This window comes from Cnephaeus nilssonii (genome assembly GCF_951640355.1).
Source record: "Cnephaeus nilssonii genome assembly, chromosome: 12".
Taxonomy (NCBI): domain Eukaryota; kingdom Metazoa; phylum Chordata; class Mammalia; order Chiroptera; family Vespertilionidae; genus Cnephaeus; species Cnephaeus nilssonii.
The window spans coordinates 71,657,378-71,677,732 of NC_137083.1; the positions used below are offsets into that span (position 1 = coordinate 71,657,378).

The 20,355-nt window shown below is 43.2% G+C and overlaps 1 protein-coding gene and 1 pseudogene across 8 annotated transcripts in view; one reads left to right on the forward strand and one right to left on the reverse strand.

The window, feature by feature from the left end:
* The window catches only part of ST7 (suppression of tumorigenicity 7), a 307,385-nt gene that overhangs the window by 154,871 nt on the left and 132,159 nt on the right, over window positions 1-20,355 (reverse strand). The gene's annotated exons all lie outside the window — the stretch shown is intronic.
* LOC307108623 overlaps window positions 11,053-20,355 on the forward strand; it is a 37,220-nt pseudogene continuing 27,917 nt past the window's right edge. Inside the window, exons 1-2 of the transcript in view lie at window positions 11,053-11,156; window positions 19,519-19,582. The product of the transcript in view is annotated as an uncharacterized misc_RNA (transcript). The remainder of the gene's footprint in view (window positions 11,157-19,518; window positions 19,583-20,355) is intronic.

Below are 20,355 nucleotides of genomic sequence, written 5' to 3' on the forward strand. Positions count from 1 at the left end.
CTTCCCCTCTCCTTGCCTTTCACCCTGGTCTCCTTGGGCTCTGATAAGGTCATGAGCTTTTATGCATCACAATTCCCTTGATAAATCCTGTGGCATTTAGCCTTGTGAGAAAAAAGACATAGGACATGAAAGTGTATTTTTAGACTCATTCCTACGGCAAGAACCCCTCATAAATCATTCTGTCTACTCTTCCCCATACCTTGATGTTGCCATGGCAACTTTACAGGTAGGTACACTGTTCTGCTTTCCTGGGCATCTGCTCTACTGAGAAGTAGAGCCAAGCACATTCTTTCTCTTCTCAGCTGTAATCCTGGGAACTCTATGAAGCAGTATTCAGTCTTCTTGGCTCCTCGCCCTTGCTGGGGAAGGCCATCTGTCATGCCATGAGGGATTGTCCAAAGCCAGATACTTACAAACCTCAGTAACCCTCAGGGACACGTGAAGCAAGATCTCAGATTATCTGTCCCCTTTTATTTACAAGAGGTTGATAATGAGGAACTATACTGTGGTCAAGAACAAGAGAAAGGCTTATATAAGTCTAATTACATTCTTAGCTATTTAAAATATGTTTGATTTAGGATTACAGACCATTTTATGAGTCTTCCTGTTTAACATCAGGAAGAAAAAAAGGCATATTTGTCTCGAATGGGAAAAGTTATGCTGCAAAGAGAAAGAAGCCTTGTGGAGACATGGTCCTCAGGGCTCCAGGCACCTCTAGCCTCCGAGCACTCACTGTGCCTCAATCCTCCAGCACCCAGCACAGAGCCTGGCCAGAGAGGTACTCAATGTCTGGTGAACTCTGAATGACTGCATAAGGGCAGAGTGCTAGGTGATGACATTGCAAATTCCCCAGGATTTCTGATTTTAAAGATCTTCCTGTATCTGGAAAAACTTAAAAGTCTTGATAACTGGGGCCTATTCTTCTGAAGTATGTGTGTGTGTGTGTGTGTGTGTTTCTATCCCCAGAGTACTTGTGCAATGTGAGATGCTTATTAGGTAGACTGAATGACCAACCATTGATAAATTGAGAAGGTCCCAGACATACTTATATTATCCTCACACAGCAAGATCTTGGCTATAGAATGCTCACAAATTATTCATTTGGGATAGTTAATGACTTACACATTAAACACCAAAAACACTTCATTTTAAAGCAATTTTACAAAGAAATCATTCCAAAATGCATTCCATATATGACTGCATCTTTAAACAGAATATCCTAGAAATATTTCAATCTTTAATTGCTGGCTCCAAGTCACCAAAATGAACATAAATGGTAGTACTGTGCGAGCATGCAGCAATGTTTTCAAAAACTCTTCAAGTACTCTATACTTTTTCCCTCCAAATTGAAATGATCCCAGACTAATGTGTTTTTTGTGTCTTTATCATACTATTTTTATCACATTATAGGTTATCAGGTATTAATTATTACTTGTTGTTATTGTGTGCCTGCTTCAAATTGCTCTCTCTCCTTCTTAACATGCTACCTAAAACTCTATTGCTGCATCAAAGGCAGGTAACCAACTTTGGTCATTCAATAAATATTTGTGATTAATGTATGCTAGGCTGTGTAAAATACTGGGGATACAAAGATATATAATACATAGTTCTTGTCCTAAAGGAACTCTGGGTTTGTGGAAGAGGCAGACATGGAAACAAATTAACTGGCAATTCTGAGTGTTGCTCTAGAAATACATAGTTTGTTCTTCTAACTCAGCCTTGCGCTGGGGTGGGGAGGGGGCAGAACAAAAAAGCTGCTAAGCAGAACCCCAAGGATGTGCAGTAGAACTATCCTATCTAATAAAAGAGTAATATGCAAATTGACCATACCTCCACTACACCCACAAGCCACGCTCACCAGCCAATCAGGAGCAAGTACGCAAATTAACCCAACCAAGATGGCTGCGGCCACAGACCAAACAGGAGGCTTGGGTTTCCCTGGCAATGGAGGAAGCCAAGCTTCCCACACACCCTGGCCAGCCCAGGCCTCCACTCAAGGTTACAAAGTTTCAATTATAGAAGATAAATAAATCCCAACAAAAATGGCTGTGGCCATGGAGCGAACAGGAGGCTTGGGTTTCCCTGGCAATGGAGGAGGCCAAGCATCCTGCACACCCTGGCCGGCCCAGGCCTCCGCTCAAGGCTACAAAGTTTCAATTATAGAAGATAAATAAATCCCAGATACCAGGGCCTCCGCTTGGGTCGCCGGGGGGTGTGGCCTGCCTGCAAACCACCACAGGCCCCTTGCCCAGGCCGTCACACACCCCAAGGGAACCCCCACTCTGATCCAAGACACCCTTCAGGGCAAACCAGCTGGCCCCCACCCATGCACCAGGCCTCTATCCTATCTAATCCTATCTAATAAAAGAGTAATATGCAAATTGACCATCACTCCAACACACAAGATGGCTGCCCCCATGTGGTCAAAGATGGCTGCTCCCATGTGGACATAAGATGGCCGCCACAAGATGGCCAGCAGGGAAGGGCAGTTGGGAGGGAGCAGGCCAGCAGGGGAGGGAAGTTGTGGGTGATCAGGCCAGCAGGGGAGGGCAGTTGGGAGGGGCCAGGCCTACAAGGGAGGGCAGTTGGGGGCAATCAAGCCTGCAGGGGAGGGCAGTTAGGGGTGACCAGGCCGGCAGAGGAGGGAAGTTGGGGCGACCGGGCCTGCAGGGGAGAGCAGTTGGGGGGAGACCAGGCCTGCAGGGGAGAGCTATTAGGGGTGACCAGGCCTTCAGAGGAGGGCAGTTAGGGGTGACTAGGCCTGCAGGGGAGGGCAGTTAGGGGCAATCACGCTGGCAGGGGAGCAGTTAGGCATCAATCAGGCTGGCAGGGGAGTGGTTAGGGGGTTATCAGGCTGGCAGGCAGAAGCAGTTAGGGGCAATCAGGAAGGCAGGCAGGCGAGCAGTTGGGAGCCAGCAGTCCTGGATTGTGAGAGGGATGTCTGACTGCCTGTTTAGGCCCGATCCTACCGGGCAGTCGGACATCCCTCGAGGGGTCCCAGATTGGAGAGGATGCAGGCTGGGCTGAGGGACACCCCTCTGTGCACAAATTTTGTGCACCGGGCCTCTAGTGTAAAATAAGACCTGTGGTGTCCCATTGTAACTCTTTGATGCTCATCTGTATGTGCTATGTACACTGGCTTTTTTTTTTTCTTAGAGCTTGGTGGTTTGGGGAGTTGAAATGACTGAATTGCTGAGTTCTAGAAAAGCCAGGTGTCACCACAGTGAGCTGTAATGAACAATTCTACAGAATGGCTGTAATCAGTTTGGTAGAAGAACACTCTCAGTGATTCTTGTGTTCACACCGGCGCTCCAACAGGCTCCTCACAGCATCAGTTATGCAAAATGTGCTAGGACTTTCCATCATCTTGACAAGCATTTAGTCACCAACTCCTCATGTACCCCTCATTTATTGGAAGTTCTTTTTAACCTTTTGCACTCGGATGTCAAGTGTGACTCGACACGGTTAGCATTAGAATAAAGGAATTGAGAAAAAAGCAAGCGAGTGCAAAGGGTTAAAAATATATAGAAGCTTTAGAAGGTTTGCAAGTTGAATGTTGCAACTCATTACCAAATGGGCCAGAATAGAGATAACTACCTAAAAGTGTTCAAAATACTTGTGGCAATCAACTGGTTGAACAGATAATTATTAAATCTCAAATGCATGAAAGCCCTGGCCACGTGGCTCAGTTGGTTGGTTAGAGCATCATCCCTATACGCCAAGGGTGCAGGTTCAATCCCCAATTAGGGCACATACAAGAATCAACCAATGAATGCATAAATAAGTGGAACAACAGATCTCTCTCCCTCTCTCAAATCAATAAAAATAAATGCATGGAAATAACTAAGAAAGGTAAGAATAGTAACAAGAGTAATGGAATAACCATCCACTTCCTAAAATTTTTTTCAGTAAATGCTCTATATTTACTAATATCAGCTAACTCATTCATTTATCCAAATGTACTTAACTTATAAAAAGTACAAGACTCTCAACTAGAACCTGGAGTTGAGAAATAAAATGATGAGAATGATCCTACCCTTGAGAAGGGAAAATAAGATGCCCACACAAATAACACAGGACAGAATATGAAACATATCAGAAAAGAGGTACAGATACAACCTAAAGGAATAAGCTATTACTTCCAAGTAGAAGGATTAGAGAGCTTGATGAATGAGATGTCCTTCTGGGCTTTAAAAGAAGGATAAGCTTGGAGCATGAGATTGTAGACGAGAATAGAGACAGTATGGATCCCAGACAGATATAACACACACACAAAGGAAGTGAGCTGGCATAGAGAGCAGATGAGGAGAAGCAGTGGGAGAGGGAGAGAATGCTGGCTCAAATGTCAGGTCGAGACTTCATATGGCAAAGAGTGAGAAGATACCCACCACTGGTGAACGGAGATGTGACTGAGACGATGTATTTTGTAGTAATGCAGCAGTATGTAAAATGGATAGCTTTGAGAGTCATTTGAGTGGAGAGCTCTGGTAATACCACTAGGGTGGGAAGTTGGGCATTCACATGGTGCAGAGTTAAATTCAAGAAGATGGGGAGAAAGCAAGATGGCGGCATAGATAAACACCTAAACTGCTGCCTTGCACAACAATATCAAAACTACAACTAAAAGACAAAACGGACACCATCCAGAACCACAGGAAAGCTGGCTGAGTGGAAATTCTACAACTAGAAGGAAAGAGGAAAGCACATTGAGACTCAGGGTAGCTGCGGAAGGCAGAGGTCCAGAGGCGCATGCGCGCAGAGAGGATTGACTGCTGAGTGCAAGGGTGGCTGAGTGCGCAGCTGGCTTTCTAAAGCAGGAGGGAGACGGAAGTTCCCAACTGCGCTGAACTCCAGTTCCAGGAAAGTTTCTGGGAAACCAGACTCATTCGGGGAGAAACTGGACTGTCTGGCAGTGGGCGAAACTCGAGGGTGGCTTTCTCTCAGAGGTGCTTACAGCGATTACCGAGGGACACTGAGACCGTAGGGCAGGACTTACGGGAAGCCAAGGCTGTTTGCTCCGCCCTGAGACTCCGCCCCATCTAAGCTGAACACAGAGGCTTTTGTAAGTCTTCTCCCATAAAGGTGTCTCCAGCACAGAAGTTCTCCCAGCGTAGACACAGCTGATCCTCACAGCCAATTCGCCTGGAGGTCAATTCCTCCCAGTGATACCAACAACAATCAAGACTTAACTACAACAAGGCTGTGCACACAGTCCACAAAGGGGTGCACCAAAAGTGTCCACCTCAGGTAACTGGGGGAGGCTGAGCCACTGGGCCCTATAGGACACCTAGCTACTCTACCACCTCAAGGAAGCAGCGAAAATGTGGAGACAAAAAAACAGATCACAATGAAAGAAATGGAGGAAAGCAAACAACTGGATATAGAGTTCAAAAACCACGGTTATAAGGTTTTTCAAGAATTTCATAGAAAAGGCCGATAAATTTAGCAAGACCCTCAAGGATATGAAAAAGGACCAACTAGAAATTAAACATACACTGAAATAAAAAATATTACACATGACTGAAATAAAAAATATTATACAGAGACCTAACAGCAGACTAGAGGAATGCAAAACATGACAAATAAAAAATATTATACAGAGACCTAACAGCAGACTAGAGGAATGCAAAAATCAAGTCAAAGATTTGACATACAAAGAAGCAAAAAACACCCAACCGGAAAAGCAAAAAGATAAAAGAATCCAAAAATTTGAAGATAGTGTAAGGAGCCTCTGGGACAACTTCAAGCATACCAACATCAGAATTATGGGGGTGCCAGAAGAAGAGAGAGAGAGCAAGATGCTAAAAACCTATTTGAAGAAATAATGACCGAAAACTTCCCCCACCTGGTGAAAAAAAAATAGACTTACAAGTCCAGGAAGCGCACAGAACCCTAAACAAAAGGAATCCAAAGAGGACCACACCAAGACACATTATAATTAAAATGCCAAGAGCAAAAGACAAAGAGAGAATACTAAAAGCAGCAAGAGAAAAACAGTTAATTACCTACAAGGGTGCACCCATATGACTGTCAGCTGATTTCTCAACAGAAACTATGCAGGCCAAATGGGAGTGGCAAGAAATATTCAAATTGATGAATAGCAAGAACCTACAACCAAGATTACTCTACCCAGCAAAGCTATCATTCAGAATTGAAGGTCAGATAAAGAGCTTCACAGATAAGAAAAAGCTAAAGGAGTTCATCACCGCCAAACCAGTATTATATGAAATGCTGAAAGGTATTCTTTAAGAAGAGGAAGAAGAAGAAGGAAAAGGTAAAGATAAAAATTATGAACAACAAATACATATCTATCAACAAGTGAATCTAAAAATCAAGTGAATAAAAAATCGGATGAACAGAATAAACTGGTGAATATTATAGAATCAGGGGCATAGAAAGGGAGTGGACTGACAATTCTCGGGGGGAAAGGGGTGTGGGGGGTGCGGGAAGAGACTGGACAAAAATCGTACACCTATGGATGAGGACAGTGGTGGGGAGGTAAGGGCAGAGGGTGGGGTGGGAACCGGGTGGAGGGGAGCTATGGGGGGGGGGGGGGGGGAAGAGGAACAATTGTAATAATCTGAACAATAAAGATTTATTAAATTTAAAAAAAAAATCAAGAGTTGCTCTTAACAATGTGGCATGCAGGGTGAGAGTCTGGAGAACATTGGAGAGTCTGGAGAACATTGCCAAAATCAAACTGCAAATGATTAGCGACAGTGAGGGAAATTGTGGCAGCAAGCACAGGCTGCAGCTACAGTGAGTCTTGCAGGAAAGAGATGAGAGTTTATCATAAAGTGTGACTTAAGTTCAAAGAAAATATAAATAGCACCTTATGAGTTAGGTGTGAATTAGGAATAAAACTCAAACTTTTATTTCACTGCAACAAGATCAATCCTCCTAAGAAATCCTAAAAGAATGATTAAAACAGCCCAGCTAGAATGGCTCAGTTGGTTGAGCATCGTCCTGTGTACTGATGCCAGTTTGATTCCCGGCCAGGACACATACCTGGGTTGCGGGTTCAATCACCAGTAGGGGCATGTACGGAAGGCAACCGGTTGGTGCTTCTTTCTCACATCCATGTCTCTCTCTCCCTTTCTCTCTATAAGCATGTCCTCAGGTAAGGATTAAAAAAAAACCCAACTTATTTTTTTTTAAATGAAGCACTTTATTTGACAGGATTTTGAACCTGACAATTACACATATGGATAATCCTGTTTGATCAGTTAGGATTAAATGGCAAAATAAAAATAAATATGTTTCTTATTATATTTATTCTGATTTTTGTACTTTCTGTTAATTTACTTGCTCTGCTTTGAAACCCTCTGCTAAATTACAGCTAGAGAGTCTGCCTCAAAGAAAGATAATGGTTTGAGCAGACAGAGAAGCAACTAGAGGCCATGGGGTAGTAAAATTCAAATAGGATTTTTAAGTTAGCTGTTTCTTTCCATTACATTCTCCAAAAGTTCAAAGACTAACTTCTCTTTTGAGTGAAAAGCGGCCCATAACAGAGGTCTGCTGTAAACTGTGGTAAGGCTATTTCCCTCTGGGTGAGGGTGCATAACACACAGAGATAACAAGCCACAGGGGAAACCACTGGACAGGCCAATATTTTAGTAGTCAGCTGCTCCAACTGCCCCGTTGTCCAAAGTAAGGCTTCATCATTTTCAAATCCAGTAACTAGATCTGTCTTTACAGTTGCATCAAATGACTGGTTACTATTCCAGAGGACACCTGAAATTATTTCCCTCGGTCCGGGGCTGGCAGCAAATTGTAAGTGGTAAATCACAAATGCACCTGTCTTTCATGTCCACAGGTAACAGTCCCAGGGAATTAGAGCACTGGTATTTTCCAATATTGGTAAACCAACTTTTAAAAAAAAAATCTCTTAGGAGATGCAAATAAATTCCAGATGTCATCCCTAATACAAATGCCCCCAATCCTTGTGGATGGCCTTTTTCTCCCTTTCAAATCTATTCTGTCACAAATAGTTTTCAGACATCGTCAAGCTTCTCTGTGAATGACCCAGTCATTGTAATATAAAAAAGAAAGAGAATAATAAAAGGAACATATTTGTACCAAAAGAAAGAAAGACAGAAAGTTAGTTAGTTAGTTGCAGGTTTTTAGTTAGCAATTGCCTAATGCAATGCATAGATCCTTAGAGGCCAGGCAATTTACCTCCAGGTAGATCAGTAGTTGGTTAAAACCCAAGGTTAAGGAGGCCACAGTCCTGGGTCTGAATGAGTCAATGAACCTCATACCAAGAAATCATGTGCCACAAACTCAGAAGCCACCTTTTACAAATGAGTATTACCACTGGGAGGACAACCATTACATTACTATAAAAAATAACCCTGTTTTAAAAGTGGATTAAATTTTTTTGTTTGTTAATCCTCACCCGAGGATAGTTTTCCATTGATCTTTTAGAGAGAGTGGAAGAGAAAGGAAAAGACAGAGAGAAACATCGATGTGAGAGAAACACGATTGGTTACCTCCTGCATGTGCCCTGACCAGGGCCAGGACCTGGGAGGAGCCTGCAACCAAGGTAGGTGACTTTGACTGGAATCGAACCAGGACCCTTTGGTCCACAGGCCAATGCTCTATCAACTGAGCAAATCCAGCTAGGGAAAAAGTGGATTAATTTTTAAGGTTTTTCAAAAACATCCTAAAAAATACAGAAAAAAAAAATTTAAGTCACCCCTCCCTCCCCACACTACCAAAAGGAAAAGAAAAACCAACACACACAGCGCTGCTAATGACAACACAGACTGTTTTTCTAAGGAATAATTGCTAAGATAGAATCATGCTAACTGACAGATGTAGAGACCAAAGCACAGAGAAATATTTAATATGATTACTCGGTAAGCAAGCATAGTACGTGACTTGTAAAAATGCCACCTTCAATATAAGTCAAATTGCACTATCTGCAAAATGACCAATACCATTGTTAAGGAGACAAAATAATGTCTTAAAGATTAAATCACTTAAGTCACCTGTCCAAAGTCACACAGCTAGAAAGTGACAGACCCAAGATGTAAATTCCAGCACAACTGGCTCTGAAGCCTGAGTTCTGAACCACCATTCCAAGGGCATCTTCCACTCAATGGATCCCACAGCAGCTCTCTGAAGCCTCTGATCAGAACATTCCTTTCCATTCATGTGCCCCTGAGAGGTCCCCTCCTCCTTTCTCTTGCTTAGACTATCACACCCTCTAACCTGTCTCCTTGCTGCCACCTTTCAACTCAGTCTAACACATCCCCTACTCTGCTCCTTCGTCATCTCTTTAACTCATAGGAGCGGATAGGCTCCAGCTTCAAGATCACTAACAAAAAGAATACCCAAAGATGCAAGTATTACTCCTTAGGTCATATTTCTAGGTACTGGCAAAATCTACAGATTCCTTATTTTGTGCCTAAACTATAATTTATTAGTATTAGAGCGGAACATATAATTTCTGCTAGTGAATTTAGAATCTCAAACAAGTATTGAGATGTCTGTGATAGTGCTGAGATGTCTATAGTGCTGCCTCCACAGCTGGTCTAGTTTCTGTGCTCAGACTCAAATATGTATTTACTTTCCTTTTTTCTTAAGTGTTTGGGGGTCTATAACTAATTTCATATATATAATAGAGAAGTCAATATATAATGTTATCCTAACACATAATAGGTAAGTATATACCATGTAATACATATTGTTTGCTAATAATCTGTATATATAAAGAGGTAATATGCAAATTAGGCCAGGATGCTGTAACGGGTCACAACTGGACAGAAGGAGGTTGCAAGCACAGGTGAGGCCCAGAGCAGAGACGGAGACACGGACAGGGGGGCCTGCCTGAGCCGGCGTGGCAGCTCAGGCGGCCCTGGAGCAGACACAGGCAGGGGGGCCGGGGGACGCTGCAAGTCAGGCGCAGGTCCTGGCCCCCCCGCGGTGCCGGTCCGGCCTCCTGCGGCGCCAATATGGCCTGACTCCCGTGGCGGCCAGCACTGTGTGAGTCAGGCACAGGTCCCGGCCCCCCGCGGGGTGCCTCCTTACATGGCAGGGGGTGGGGTGCCTCTGGGCCTCTAGTCTTATATATAACTAGAGGCCCGGTGCACAAATTCGTGCACCAGTGTAGTCCCTCAGCCTGGCCTGCAGAGTTGGACCAAAACCAGCTCTCCGACATCCCCCGAAGGGTCCCTGATTGCAAGGGCACAGGCCAGGCCAAGGGGCCCCACCAGTGTACAATCGGGGCTGTGGAGGGATGCAGGAGGTTGGCCAGCAGGGGAGGGACCATGGGAGGGCTACAGGACATGTCTGGCTCATCTCACTCAGTCCCTGATCAGCCAGATCCCAGCAGAAAGCTAACCTACTGGTTGAAGCGTCTGCCCCAGTGGTCAGTGCATGTCATAGCGACTGGTCGACTGGTCAACTGTCTGTCCCCTGGTGGTCAATGCATGTCATAGCAAGTGGTTGAGCGGCCTTAGCATATCATTAGCATATTATGCTTTGATTGGTTGAATGGCCCATTAGATGATTGGACACTTAGCATATTAAGCTTGTATTTTCTAGGATAATCTTAATTCCCTAATTACTGGGCACTGCCCCAATCCTATACTTGTTCTTATTCCTCCATGGTTCTTATTAAAATGGCAGAAAAATAGAAGGTGTTCAATAAAGTGATCAACTCCTAACTTTTTAAATCATGCTGAAATATGCCCTGTCAAAGTAGGTATGGTATTATAAGCAGCCATCTGTGGTAGGCAGTTAGACAGGCATGAGCAGAGTAGGAATAGAGTAGGAACCAGGGTGGGAAACCCCAGGTACCTAGCAATGGGTAAAATTGAGGAAAAAGGACCTGGCCCGAGGGTGACCGTTCCTCCCCTAGCATATCCCTGGTCATGAGGTTTAGACACCCTGACCATTCATGCAGTTCAGACTCTCCCCTGACCTTTCCACCCCTACCATGTTGATAGTCATGTGGTAGACCCCCTTAGAGGATGAACAAGGGGGCCAGAGAATCCTATCTAATAAAAGGGTAATATGCAAATTAACCATCACTCCATCATAAAGATGGCGGTGCCAATAGCGGCCAGGGTGCTGGACACTGGCAGCATCGCCCTGGCGACGAGCCCCAGCATCCTGCATGCCCCGGCCCATGAAGGGAGGGAGGGCAGGTGGGCCTCTGGCCAGAGGCCGGCCAGGGCACAGGGTGCTGGCGTTGTTGCAGGCCAGGCTGAGGGACCCCCCCCCATGCATGAATTTTGTGCACCGGGCCTCTAGTAGCTTCATAAGACTCCCATATAAGTCCATGCAAGACCACTCCCTTAAGCTTTAAGCCCTCAGAACAATGAGGTTGACCCGCATCAAATAAACAAAGCCTGGTTTCTGCTGACTACAGAGACAGTTTCAGCCAAACTAAAGATAACATCTAGGCCTCAGTTGTGTTTCAGCTTCAGGCCCAGAAAAGCAGCAAGGCCAGGTGGGGTGACACTATGGCTGCCATCAGAACCAGCTAAGATTCCTAACCATTTCCTCCCCTAGTGGTGACCCATCAGTAGAGACCAGGACCCTGAAAGGACACACCTGGAAAAGTTGATGAATATTCTATTAGATCCTCCCCTGGGACCTCCCCTAAGAGGGGATAAAAACCCTGATGATCAAGGACCCAGTGCACTTTCTCTCTAGTGCACCCATGCCTTACCCCTCTCCTTATCCCAGGTATGTATATACTTGCCTTCTTTCTCCTTAGTTCTAAGGGCCCTTATTTGCCTCTGTAACTTGTTTCCTGAGCCAACGCAGCCCAGCCAGCTCACTTCTTCCTCGGATCACTTCTTCTATCTCTGTGACTTTCTAAAAAAAACTTTTCCTTGCATTTGAGTCTTAGCTCTGAATGCTTTCTTAGCCAGAACTCAAGTACCAAGGTTGCTGAACCAAGGTCCAATCGCTGGTAACATTCTGGTGCCATTTTGCTGCTAGCACATCTACTTCAGAAATGGGCAAATCAGGGGTTGGCAAACTACAGCATACAGGCAAAATCCAGCCCACCATCTGTGCCAGTTAGACCACATGTTAGACACAAGCTAAGTCTCTACAAATTCAAAAAGATTGAAATCATAGCAAGCATCTTCTCAGATCATACTGGCATGAAATTAGAAATCAACTACAATAAAAACGCTCAAAAACAATCAACTACATGAAGGCTAAATAGCATGCTAATAAACAGTGAATGGGTTACCAAGATATCAAAGAAGAAATAAAAAACATCATGGAAACAAATGAAAATGAACACACAACAATCCAAAATCTATGGGACACAGTGAAAGCAGTCCTGAGAGGGAAGTTCATAGCACTACAGGCCCATCTCAAAAAACAAAACAAAACAAAAAATGGCAATAAGTTATCTAACACTATAACTTAAAGAATTAGAAAGAGGACAACAAGAAAGCACAAAGTAGAAGGAAGGGGGAAAAAAAGATCATAGTGGAAATAAATGACATAGAGACAAAAAAAAACAAAAAAACACACACACACAATACAAAAGATCAATAAAACCAAGAGCTGGTTCTTTGAAAGGATAAACAAGATTGATGAATCTCTAGCCAGACTCACCAGAAAACAAAGAGAGAGGACCCAAATAAACAAAATCAGAAAGAAAAGAGGTGAAGTAACAACTGACCCCACAGAAATACAAAACATCATAATAAAAATACTATGAACGATGTTATTTCAACAAATGGAACAACCTGGACAAAATGGACATATTCCTAGAAAAATACAACCTTTCAAAACTCAATCAGAAACAATGAGAAAACATGAATAGTCTGAAAATTACTGAAGAAATTGAAACAGTAATAAATAAATAACTCCCAGGAAACAAAAGCTCTGGTCAGGACAGTTTCACAGAAGGGTTTTACCGAATATTCAAAGAAGAAATAACACCTATCCTCCTCAAACTATTCAAAAAAATTGAAGAGGATGGAACACTTCCAAATGCTTTCTATGAGGCCAGCATTACCCTAATTCCAAAACTAGATAGAGACACAACAAAGATAAAGAACTATAGGCCAATATCTCTAATGAAGATAGATGCTAAAATCCTCAACAAAATTCTAGCAAATCGGATCTAGCAATACATTAAAAAGATCACACACCATGACCAAGTGGGATTTATTCTGGGGATGCAAGAATGGTACAATATTTGCAAATCAGTAAGTGTAATACAGCAGAAAAACAGACTGCAAGACAAAAAACACATGATCATATTAATTGATGCAGAAAAAGCATTTGACACCTTTTTTTGATAAAAACTCTCTCAGCAAAGTGGGAATAGAGGATCCTACCGCAACATAATAAAAGCCATTTATGACAAACCTACATCATACTCAATAGGCAAAAATAAAACCATTTCCCCTAAGAACAGGAGCAAGATAGGGATGCACTCTTTCACAACTCTTGTTCAACATAGTACTGAAGGACTTAGTCATAGCAATCAGACAAGAAGAAGAAATAAAAGTCATCCAAATTGGAAAGGAGGAAGGAAAACTCTCATTATTCACAGATGACATGATACTGTACATAGAAAACCCTAAAGATGATATTTTTTTAAAAAAACTATAAGATTTAATAAATGAATTCGGAAATGAAATCCCTAGCATTTTTATATACCAATAATGAAATCTCAGAAAAAGAAACTAATGAAACAATCCCATTTACCATTGCAATAAAAAAAATTAAGATACTTAAGAATAAACTTAACTAAAAAAGTAAAAGACCTGTACTCCGAAAACTACAGGATATTAACAAAAGAGATAGAGGAAGATATAAACAAGGGGAAGAATACTAGTATACCATGTTCATGGACTGGTAGAATCAACATCATTAAAATGTCCATACTACCCAAAGAATCTACAGATTCAATGCAATCCCTATTAAAATACAAAGGCATATTTCACAGACCTAAAACAAACACTCCAAAAATTTATATGGAACCAAGAAAGACAATGAATAGTTGCAGCAATCTTGAGAAAGAACAAACTTGGAGGGATCACAATACCAGGTATCAAGTTATACTACAAAGCCACTGTACTTAAAACATCCTAATACTGGCATAAGAACATGCATATAGATCAATACAACAGAACGGAGAACCCTGAAATCAACCCGAGTCACCATGCTCAATTAATATTTGAAAAAGGAGGCAAGAGCATACATTGGAGCAGAGACAGACTCTTCAATAAATGGTGTTGGGAAAATTGGACAGGTACATGCAAAAAAATGAAACTAGACCACCAACTTACATCATACAGAAGAATAAACTCAAAATGGATTAAAAAAATGAAATGTATAATGTGAAACCATAAAAGTCCTAGAAGAAGTCATAGGCACCGAAATCTCAGACATTTTTCGTAGCAATATGTTTACCAATACATCTCCTAGGACAGTAGTCGGCAAACTCATTAGTCAACAGAGCCAAATATCAACAGTACAACGATTGAAATTTCTTTTGAGAGCCAAATTTTTTAAAACTTAAACTTCTTCTAACACCACTTCTTCAAAACAGACTCGCCCAAGCCGTGGTATTTTGTGGAAGAGCCACACTCAAGGGGCCAAAGAGCTGCATGTGGCTCACGAGCCGCAGTTTGCCGACCACGGTCCTAGGATAATGGACACTAAGGAAAAAATAAACAAATGGGACTATATAAAAATAAAAAGCTTCTGCACTGCAAAAGAAGCCATCAACAAAATAACAAGAGAGCCCACTACATGGGAGAACATATTTATCAATGATACATCTGATAAGGGGTTAATCTCCAAAATATACAGGGAACACATACAACTTAACAATAGGAAGACAAACAATCCAATTAAAAAATGGGCAAAGGACCTAAATAGATACTTCTCCAAAGTGGATGTACAGATGGCCGAGAGACATGCTAAAAAAATGCTCAAGGTGACTGATAATCTGAGAGATGCAAATTAAAACAACAATGACCTGTCAGAATGGCTACCATCAACAAATCAACAAATGGCACGTGCTGGCGAGGATGTAGAGAAAAGGGAACCCTAGTACACTGCTGGTGGGAATGTAGACTTGGTGCAGCCATTATGGAAAACAGTATGGAGTTTCCTCAAAAAATTAAATATGGAACTGCCATTTGAGCCAGTAATACCACTTCTAAGAATATAACCTAAGAAACCCGAAACACCAATCAGAAAGAATTTACGCATCCCTATGTTCATAGAAGCACAACTTACAATAGCTAAGATCTGGAAATAGCCCAAGTGCCCATCAGTAGACAAGTAGATAAAAAAAGCTGTGGTATGTTTATATCATGGAATACTATGCAGCAGTAAAAAAGAAGAATATCTTACCCTTTGAGACTGCCATGCTAAGTGAAGTCAGTTAGACAAAGACAAGTATCACATAATCTCATTCATATGTGAAATCTACTTAACAAAATCAACTGATGAACAGAGTGGATTCAGAGACATGGAAAAATGGAACAGAGTGCGGAATATAAGAGGGAAGACAGGGGAGGGTGGGTGGGTGGGAGGTAATCAACCAAAGACCTTGTATGCATATGTGTATAACCCATGGGCACAAACAATAAAATGGTGAAAGCCTGGGGCTGGGGTAAGGGCAGGCAAGATAGGGTCAATGGGGGGAAAAAGGGAGACGTAAGTAATACTTTCAACAATAAAGATTTTTTTAAAAAGAGGCAATATACACTTAAAATGTGCATTTTATTTTATGTAAGTTTAATAAAAATATGTAAAAAATAAATAAATGGGCAAAGGACCTAGATAGACAACTTCACCAAAGAGGACATACAGATGGCCAACAGACATATAAAAAACACATAACATCACTAATCATCAAAGATGTAAATCAAAATGACAATGAGATCACCTCACACCTGTCAGAATGGCTATACATCAACAAATGACAAGTGTTGGCGAGGTTGTGGAGAAAAGGGAACCCTAGTAAACTGCTGGTGGGAATGCAGCCATTACGGAAAACAATATGGAGTTTCCTTAAAAAATTAAAAATGGAACTCCCATTTGACTCAGTGGTCCCACTTCTAGGAATATATCCTAAGAAACTTGAAACACTCATCAGAAAGAACATATGCACCCCTATGTTCATAACAGTGCAATTTATAATAGCTAAGATTTGGAAACAGCCTAAGTGCCCATCAGCAGATGACTGGCTAAAAAAAATTGTGGTACATTTACACAATGGAATACTACATGGCAATAAAGAAAGAAAGATTATCAATGACCTTGAGCATTTTTTTAGCATGTCTCTCGGCCATCTGTACATCTCTTACCCTTTGAGACAGCATGGATGGACCTGGAGAGTATTATGCTAAGTGAAATAAGCCAGTAAGAGAAAGATAAATATCACATGATCGTACTCAAATGTGAAATCTAATGAACCAATCTAATAAACAGATGAACAAAAATAGACCCAGAAACATAGAAATATAAACAGACTGTTGAAGCTCAGAGGGAAGGCAGGAGAGGGTGGGTGGGAAGAAATCAACCAATGAATGCGTATGCATATATACATATCTTGTGGACACAGACAATGGGGTGGTGAGAGGGGTGGGGGGAATGGGAGCGGGTTGGAAGAGGTTAATGGGGGAAAAGGGAGGACCTCTGTAATACTCTGAACAATACAGATTAAAAAAAGATTTTTAAAAAAGAAGTGACAATATTACACATAAATAAATAAATAAATAAATAAATAAATAAATAAATATCCTGCGAAATCATCATATTCTTTCTCTCTAAGAAAATCTAGCTACACGTGTTACTGAGCATCTCATTAAACCTGAGTGTGACTGTTTTTCACTTTGGATTTGGAGTTTTGTGTCACATACAGTTCCAAACACTCAATGGATATAAAACTCAGTGACATAAACAAGAATGGTATTAAAACATGCACATAGGCTTTCCTGACATTTTGCTATGAAAAATGCAGTGATTATACATTCAACTGCAGGATCTGAATACCTAACCCCAGAATACTTAAACCTAGAGGATTATCTATATAAATTAAATGCCTTCAATTTAGAATCTTCAAATTTACTTGCTAAAGTCATTCTAAAAATATAATGAGATTTTGCTTATATACTTATCAATCCCAGAAATTTGTACACATGAACTGAGCACAATTCTGTTGTTTTTTAAAAATCCCTATATATCTATGAATTTATCCTAAGGAAATAATAAGAATTTCTGCATATATTTATCTTCAAGAATATTCAGCAAAATATATTTACAAAAATATTATTTTTAAAAGCAAAACAAAAATGACTAAATAATCAACAAGAGAAATGGTTAAATATTATATTCTAGAGTCCTGGTGCACGGACTCGTGCACCGGTGGGGTCCCTCAGCCTGACTTGCAGGGATCGGGCTGAAACCAGCAGTCCAATATCCCCCAAAGGGTCCCAGATTGTGAGAGAGCTCAGGTCAGGCCAAGCGGGCCCCTAGTATGCACATGAGATCTTAGGTTAATCTCTTCCTGCCGGCCCGCTTCACCCTTTCCCTCTGAGATTCATCAATCTGCTCCATGTTTCCATGCTTGTGCGTTGAGCGTCTGCCCCCTGGTGGTCAGTGAGCATCATAGTTACCGGTCAAACAGTCGGTTGGGCACTTAGCATATTAGCCTTTTATATATATAATTAGAGGCCCAGTACACAAAATTCGTGCACGGGGGAGTGTGTCTCTCAGCCCATCCTGCACCCTCTCCAATCTGGGACCCCTCCAGGTAGGATCGGGCCTAAACGGGCAGTCGGACATCCCTCTCACAATCCAGGACTGCTGGCTCCCAACTGCTCGCCTGCCTGCCTTCCTGATAACCCCCATTTCCTTAAATTTCTTGATTCAGTGTTTTATAATTTTTGAAGTAGTTATTTTACATGCTTTGTTAAATTTATTCCAGGGTAATTTATTTATTGTGATTACATTTTAAATGGAGTTATTTTCTTCTTTTGCTTTTCTAATAATTATTGGTATATATAAATGCAACTGATTTCTGGATATTTATTTTGGATCCTGTTACTTTACAAATTCAGTTATCATTACTAGTAGTTTTTGATAGAATCTTGAGTTCTCTACATACAGTATCATGTCATTTTCACATGTGTGTCTACATGTTGAAATCACATATATGTAGTTTAACTGATGGGATCCTGGATGTAGATAGTTTTTCCACTTGTCTCAAGTGAGAGGACCCCGGAGGCCTTTATCTGTCAGTACTTAGAGACCCCTGCACCCACGTTAGCAGCTGCTCAGCTTCCCTAATCCATGTGGACCAGGATTGGTGGAGCCCATCCCCTTTCTATGGACATGAGAGTTTTACCTAATTCCATCAGTGCTCTGATGGGTAGTCTCAAAAGTAAATCTTTGAAAAATTGTGCAAGAATTTCTGTGGGGTAAGCACTGCCAGGTGCAGGTGTGCACCTGTGGGCCTTGGGCAGGTCCTGCACACTGTTCTCCCAGAGGAGGGGCCATTGCCCTTCCTCCCCAGGGAACCTGCAGGGCCTCTGCTGCCTCACTGTGTCCCCAGGGTTGATGGTCATGAGACCAGAAAACGGCCAGCCGGATGGTGACAGCGCTCTCTCCCCAGTGGTGACAGTGTGTGTGTCCCCACCGGGGAGGTGGGGCATCTCTGATAGGTGCTGCCATGTGCACCGCCTCTAGAGAGACAGTGGTGATGCTGGCCCAGCATCATGAATGCACTTCATGCTCAGGAATGGCAACACTTAAAATATGAATAATAAGATTTATTTATTACTTAAACAGGTTATACAATGAAGAAATGAAAGTTAAAAACAGAAGAAAGAAAATAATAAAAGCAAAAACTCCCCCAAACCCTGAAATAATAAAAATCAAAAGATGAAGAATTGATTCACTCCGTGGAGAACAAATAAACAACAAAATAAAAACAGAAAAGGAAAATTTCACAGAGTAAGGGTGAAACAAGTTTTGCCCTTAGGACAAGGTGAGCACATTCAACAAGGGGCCCTTGAGCTGGGCCCCCCACAGGCAGCTCCTCCTCTGAGGCAGGAGCCAGCATGGGCTCCAGGGAGGGCTCTTCATCCAGCGGTGGTGGGGCCTCAGTTTCCTCAGTTTCCTCTGGGGCCGGCCCTGGCTCCACAGCTGCAGCTGGAGAGGCTGCTGGAGGTGGCAGGAACTCTGGAGGTGGAGAGGCCTCCAGCTCTGCATCAGGAGGTGCCGCCTTTGCCTCCTGGGCTCGTGCTGGAGTTGGGAGAGGAGAAAAGATCACCCAGGTGCCTGCATTTCCATCTGTCCCCCAAAGACACAACACTGGGCACAGCCGAGGCCCCACCACAGGACGTCCTCCATGCCCAAAGTCCAGCACATGGGTGGTCTGAGGCTGGTCTTTGTTCCTGACCAGGCTCTGGGGGTGCTCCCTGTGTGTCTGGCAGCAATCCCTCCCCATAATTCACATGGCTCTCCCCACCCATTCCACCCCTATCACCCCAACCTCCTTACCCTTAGGCTCTGCCTCGTTGGGCTCCAGGTCTTCCCATATGGTGTTATTGACAGGCGCATAGCGCTTCAGGTAAGAGTTGAAAATTAGCATGTGCATGTTGGGACCGAGCAGCTTAGCGCTTGGATGCTTGTGGAGCCTGGGCGGCTTCGATCGAGGAGTCCTCCATCCAAACACGGGCCCGGGCTCCCCAGACGCCCAGGTGGCCACACGCACTCCAGGCCTGTCCTGGCCCTCAGTGGTGTGGCTCACCCGCCCCTCACTCCTGGACATGGGGAAGGGGTATTCCTCCACCAGCTGCTGCTCCACGTTGATCTGGGTTGAGCGCTGCAATGACAGTGACCAGCAGCCAGTCAGTAGGCCTCAAGCGTGACCTTGGTCACTGCTGCTTCTGCCCCCTGGACCTTCTGCTCCCGGATCAGGCCCAGCCCTGTGTCTGCACAGACCTCCACCCAGGGGAAATGAGAGTCACCTCCAGGGCTCAGGATAGACCTGGGGCAGAGGGCGCCACCCACACTCCACATCCACCCAGCCAGCCTTGACCTGGGGTGCGAACATGACTGGTCCTGACCCCCCAACCCAACCTGTTCCTGTTCTGGGCAAGCCCTCCCCATGTGAACACCCCTTTGCCACCACCCCTCAACACACACACACATGAGCACATGAGGAGGGGACATGGAGCTGCTCAGGTGGAATCAGAGTGGCAGCCTGGCCAGAATAAACCGCTCTGGGCCTCCCCGTGTTACCTCCGGGTCCCGCCGTGCAATGGGCCACAGCCGTCGTCTGGACTGAGTCCTGATCCAGCGGCGGGCACGTCGGAATATAGTCTCACCGCTGCCTCTCTT